Below are 6,728 nucleotides of genomic sequence, written 5' to 3'. Positions count from 1 at the left end.
CGATTTTGACCCGACCTTCTTCAATTTTTGAAACTTTGTACATAGAGTAGAAGCAAAATTGGTCGATTTTTGACCAAAAAACTCAAACTTTGACGGCTGTGCGATACTAGTAGATGAAGTTCGATTGAGCTGATATTTTGCATAGGGTAATTTTTCGTGGGAATCAATATTTTCAATCAAGTTCTCTTTGAAAATTCGAAGGTCAGTTTTTTCCCATACATCCATTAGCAATCTAGTGTACACAATAAGTGTCAAAGTTGCTACCCTGTATCGCAAGTTTGTACATCATTAAAAATAAAAAAAAATGTAATTAATCAATAATACATAGGTGTCCGTCTTCACCGACTTTCCCCTATATGTAATAACTTGATTCGCGTAATTCTTCAAATTATCTGTTGGGATTCAACCTAGGTTCCATCAAAGATCATACACTCGATAAAAAAATTAGAGGAACAGGATGCGAAGTCGGAAGTTTTAAGTGATTTTTGACATGTTGTAACTTTGTGAAAAATCAACGTGTATTGATGGGATGCGCATCATTTTGAAGCTACAACTTTTAGGTATTAGAATATTTCACGTACATATTTTTATCTTGGTGTGTGTAGGTGTAGTGGGCAACAATATCGGGAAGGAATGAAAAATCGAATTTTCTTTATTTTTTCAAGAATATTCTGAACTAACACAATTTTTTGCTAACCAACTCCACAGCCTTCCAATTAACCTTATCAACCAGCTTTCATTTGGTTCTAAGAACGTTCCTGTAGGACCTTCCCACACAGAGATATTTCAGTTTGAATGGAAAACTAACCTTTCGTCTTTGATGATGAATAATTCAATAAAAAACCATCGCACCGCAAATCGAAAGACAGTTTTGAAAACTCCAATAAATTCAGCACAAAGGTGATTTATTACTTTGAGGAAAAAAAGTCGCAGGAGGGTTGTGTCCGAGACACGACCGCATAGTTGACGTAGGATTCCGTTAGGTTATCTGTTGATTTTGGATATGTTTGAAGAATTACATCGTTAAACTCTTTGATAATGATTTGGTTTTAATGTCTCTGTCAGGGAACACATTTCGGTGGGAACAAAAGCTCCTACTACTTTCATGTATTTGCAATGCCGATTTCTCCCAGGCAGCTTGGTTTTGATGTCTTTGTTAGGGAACACATTTCGGTGGGAGCAAAAGTTCCCCCTACTTTCATGTATTTGCAATGCCGATTTCCTCCAGGCAGCTTGGTTTTGATGTCTCTGTTAGGGACCCGCCGCATGTGTCGTCAATTACGACCAATCAGAAGTGGGTATTTCCGTTAGGATAGGAGTTGAGATTTTTCAATTGTTTGACAGTTAGTTTCATGACATATATTATTTTCTTGAATAGAAAAATTGTTATGGAGTGCCGAAATCGATTGACGCTAAAATTTCATCAATCCATCATGAAATGACTGAGCAATAAGCGTTTGAAATTGGACAATTTTCACGATGTGCTCGATTTTCGATTTTCAATTTGTACCCCAATATGTTCCCGAAAGACGTAATCCTACGTCAAAAACATATTTTGATTTTTTGGATCGATTTAAAAAAAGTGCCAAAAACAGTATTTTTATAGTGCTTTACAAAATCCACTGTAATTCTGCAAATATGGCAGTAAGTTCTAATGTTTGCAGGAAAATTTTTAGCTCAGTGTATTCCCTAAACATCTGTGAGCGTTTCATATTGATACGTTTAGCTGATTTTTCAAAATTTGGAGTACATTAGAGAATCATTTAATCGCAAATCGTATCAGAAGTACAAAATCCTACGCGACTTTCAGAATGGAGGATACGTAACTTTCGTCTTTATGGTTTGTGGGCAGTCTTTGGATATCGATAAAAATCGAAAGATACACAATGTGCCATGCAAGTAACCTCTCACGAACATATAACCAAACATGAGTGGGTTATTCGGATACTTGTATGAATGACAGTTATCACTTGTGTTACACTAAATGATTAAACAAAGAGAGAAACGAAGGCTGTTGATTGTATATCCGAGCTGTACCAAACATCGCACACCGTTTTCGAAGCATGCATACAAGATTCAACCGCATATATCGTCGCGTTCTACTATAGCGGAAACCACTGCACTGACAAGTGTAGAGCGAGAAATCATACAAGAAAAATTACGTCCTCATTCGATCACCAGTTGCGGAGAGCAACGAATGGGAGGAGAGCTAAAACGAGAGAATTTTTGTTTCTCACTGGAGCGGTTACCTAATTAGCAACTTAGTTTTCCGAAAATTTATCTAGACTAACATATGATAAGGGCCAAATATATTTGACTATTTTTTAATATTTTTTTTACCCGAAACAGAAAAGAAAGTTATCTATGGAAGAGATTAGGAAAATAATTGAATTTTCAGAATAAAATATTTTTTGAAATTCTACACTGAAAAAAATGGGTGGGTTATATCTATGATATAACCGCAAGGTTGACGTGGGACTACCTTAGCTTAGTAATCATTTGTATGTATTGATTGAATTTTTGATTGAATGAAACAATTTCCGAATTCAATTGAATTCAATATATTTACGTTGTGAGTAAAAAGTTTGAACAAATGCCATGTCTCTAGTGTCTGCACGATCTTACCAGGTACATAAGTTTAGGAGACCGTGTTAGGGAAACACATTTGAGTCTGCACAAAGGCAAACGAGTATAAAAGTACTCGCAGTTTGCATGTATTTGCAATGCCGATTTACCCAGACACCTTGGTTAGAAGTCTTTAAACGTAATCAGATTTCAGTCGGAACAAAAATACTCCCGACCTGCATGAATTTGCAATCCCAATTTTCCTAGACACCTTGGTTCTGAAGCCTATGTTGGGGAAACATATTTTAGTCGGAACAAATTGCCCTTGACTTGCATGTATTAGCAATGCCAATTTTCCCTCGCTCCATGGATTTGAAGTCTGTGGTAGGGAAACACATTTCAGTCGGAACAAAAATGCCCCCGAATTGCATGTATTTGCAATGCCAACTTCCCCACGCCCCTTGGATTTGAAGTCTGTGTTAGAGAAACGCATTTCGGTGGGAACAAAAGCTGCCCCTACTTTCATGTATTTGCAATGTCAGTTTCGCCAATGCTGCTTGGTTTTGAAGTCTGTGTTAGGGAACATATTTCGGAGAGAACAAAAGTCCCCCTACTTTCATGTATTTTCAATTCCAATTTCCCCAACGCTGCTTGGTTTTGAAGTCTGTGTTGGGGAAACCGTAAATCGGGCCAATCAAAACGAGGCAGTTAGGGCGTTTAGATAACGCTTAACATTTTACAGTTATTCAATTATTTATCTAATGAAAAATGACATTTTATTAATTGCGATAGATGCGTAGAAATATTCCCTATCAATTAATGCAAACATCTTTCCGATCCAGTAGAAAATGTTCGAGTTATAACATTCGAAATCTTGCATTTTTTCCTGCATGTTCAGTGTTTATGTTTTCATTTTACCCCCCATATATTCCGGTTAGACGTAGTCCCACGTCAAAATCGATTTCAAAACTAAAAGTTGATGGTCATCTCAGATTTTGATGAAATGGTAGATATGTGGTGAATGAATATGTGCCCAACAACTCTTCCATACATCGCAATTTGTACATATTTAAGGCAAAAAAGTTTTTCTAACATAAATTTTTTCAAAATTTTTTTTTGGGTGTTTAATAGGGTGGCATGGATGTATGGAACAATTTTCATAATCGAATTTCAAAAACCGACCATGTACATTTAGTTTATTGGTGCTAAAAAAAGAAGATTTTCGAGGATCAAAAAATCAAAACTTTGAGCGCTTTGAGGCACCCCTAAATCATGTCCGATTGAGCTGAAACTTTACACAGGTCATTTTTTTGAACCAATGAACAAAATGTACATGGTCGGTTTTCTGAAATTTGACATGACCATTGTCGCTGCCATTCTAGTGTACAGATATAGAAAAAATCAATAACAGGTAGAAATGGATTTATGGTGGCCCTTGGGTGCTAAGGTATAGTTTTCATCTTGTTTTTGTAGTCAAATACAATATGTTTCAATTCAGAGTGCAACAACAGCTTTCAAACAATAGCCATCTGCCAGAAATATCTTGATCGGTCGGTCACGTATCGAATAGTTGTTGTAAATTTAGGTATATATTAAGAGTCACTGTAGATATGATAATAATAAATGGATTGTATAGATACCTAAAGGATGAATAAAATGACTTTGAAGTTGTTTGAAAATTACCAGTCGTGACCGGCAGAAAATGTAAAGTGGCGGAAAAGAAATAGCATTATTTTGTTTCTGCGTAATCATCAGAAATCAACTAAGAAAAGTGCGACTTTGTTTAGCAACATGAGTCAAACCGTGATCTCAAGGGTTTGCAAGGATTACAAATGTAGTGCTAGGACTTACCATTTTCGCGTAAAAAAAAATTATAAAATAATGGTCAAAAATATTTGGCCCTTGCCATATGTTAGTCTAGATAAATTTTCGGAAAAACTAAGTATGCCAAATTGTTTAATTAGGTAAGGTCTTCATGCCCAGAAAGTTTCACTAAGTTCTAAGAGGGTCATGCCAACATCTGGTCGAGTTGGCGCGAAATCCGTCATTAGTTGAATATGAATCATTCGCTTTGCGTAGTCTGAATGATCCTGCTATTTCATGATGCATGGAGAGGTCCGACATGTATACTGCCGTTCTACGCATAGTTGCCCAATGTTCTAAAATCAGCAACTGAGAAAAGCGCAATCAAAGTTTTCTCGCATATTTGTCTACCAAAAGCTTTAAGCATTTCAATTTAGCAATACATCGGTTTTTTTATAAGCACTATACTATTGTTTAATGAAATGTGATGAGATCCCCTCACTGAATCAATCTTGCTTGATTACGGGTTTTAAAATTCATGGTTGGACTGTTATGCCTAGAATATCAACATGGGACAATTGAACTTGATGTTGTTTTTTGATATACAATTTTTTTTGTATTTTTCCGAAAGATTATGCGTAGAAACATCGTTCTATGAAGAAATGAGTGATCTGCAACACCTTTGCAGAATATAAATCTCATTGTTATTAGATATTCGCTAACAAGGTGTACACGTGTTCTGTTAAACTTTTTCTTATTTGTTTGAGAATTCGTTCGTTCTTCCAAACCACAAATGAGTGCATTAGCCCTGCTGAAAGTGTGACATGAAATTCTTGTACTTGATCCGATTTATTCGATATGAATCTACAAAAAATACATGGTGGGACAGTTATGAATAGAATATCAACATGGGACAGTTGAGCTTGATGTTGTTTTTTTAAAGCTGGCAACAAACTATATGTTTTTTTTGTGTTTTTCCGTAAGATTATGTATAAAGACAAAGTTTTATGTAGAAAAGTGAAAATCGTCAAAAAGTAATATGGGACAACTATGCATAGAACGGCAGTATATGTTAGAGGCAAAGAAGAAAGTGAACTTTCTGCGCCGAAACCGTACATGACGGGTTTGCTTGCGTGCTGTTGTATCATGAAGTGCGAACCGAAGCAGAGTTGTCTAGTTCTCTTTTGTGTCGTGATTAGTAGCACGTAAAAGCAAAAAAATGCCACTGGGGGAAATTATTTCTGTAAGATCATATTTGCACGAACGAAAGCGATTTTTTCAATAAAATGATCAATCGGCAAACACTGTTTGTGGCTGAAGAGTGCATGTGTGTGTGGGAAGGCGTATGTATATGTGTGAGTATCATCACTGCTTACAATATTTGTACATACAAACGCATGAAAACGAAAGTTACGAATCGTTCGTTGTGAGAGTCGAGTAGGATTTTGTACCTCCGATACGATTTGCGATTAAATGCTTCTCTAATGTACTCCAAATTTTTAAAAATCGGCTAGAAAGAACGGCTAAACGTATCAATATGAAACGTTTACAGATGTTTAGGGATTACACTAGGCTAAAAATTTTCCTGCAAACATTAGAACTTACTGCGTTAGAATTTGTAAAGCACTATAAAAATACTGTTTTGGCACTTTTTTGTAATCGATGCAATAAATTCAAATAATTTTTTTTTCGTCAAAGTAACAAATTATCCTTGTGCAGAATTTATTGGAGTTTTCAAAGCTGCCTTTCGAATTGCGGTGCGATGGTTGTTTTTTGAATTATTCATCATCAAAGACGAAGGGGTAATTTTTCGTTCAAACTGAAATATCTCTGTGTGGGAAGGTCCTACAGGATCGTTCTTAGAACCAAATGAAAGCTAATTGATAAGGTTAATTGTTGGCTGGTTAGCAAAAAATTGTGTTAATTCAGAATATTCTTGAAAAAACAAAGAAAATTCGATTTTTTATTCCTTCCCGATATTGTTGCCCTCTACACCTACAAACACCAAGATAAAAATATGTACGTAAAATATTCTAATACTTAAAAGTTGTAGCTTCAAATATTCACAAACATTCCGATAATGTTTATCTCGATAACACGTAAACGCGATAGGCCAAACAGTGGATTGATAGCAACAAATTTCTATTTTAATTTTTTTCCCACTAGGAGCTTAGTTTTTTATTTATAACTTGTCTCAGCTTCCTTGTTTATTTTTTCTGATGAACAGAAAGTATATGAATATTTCAAATAAATTGAAAAAAAGGCATTAAATTGAAAATGTATAGCTTTGCCGAGGTTTGCATAACTCGAGAACTAATCAGGCAAATTGAACCAAAATTTGTATATGGAGGTTAGGTTAG

Source organism: Toxorhynchites rutilus, chromosome 2, assembly GCF_029784135.1.
Source record: "Toxorhynchites rutilus septentrionalis strain SRP chromosome 2, ASM2978413v1, whole genome shotgun sequence".
Taxonomy (NCBI): domain Eukaryota; kingdom Metazoa; phylum Arthropoda; class Insecta; order Diptera; family Culicidae; genus Toxorhynchites; species Toxorhynchites rutilus.
This window is presented reverse-complemented; position numbering follows the sequence as displayed.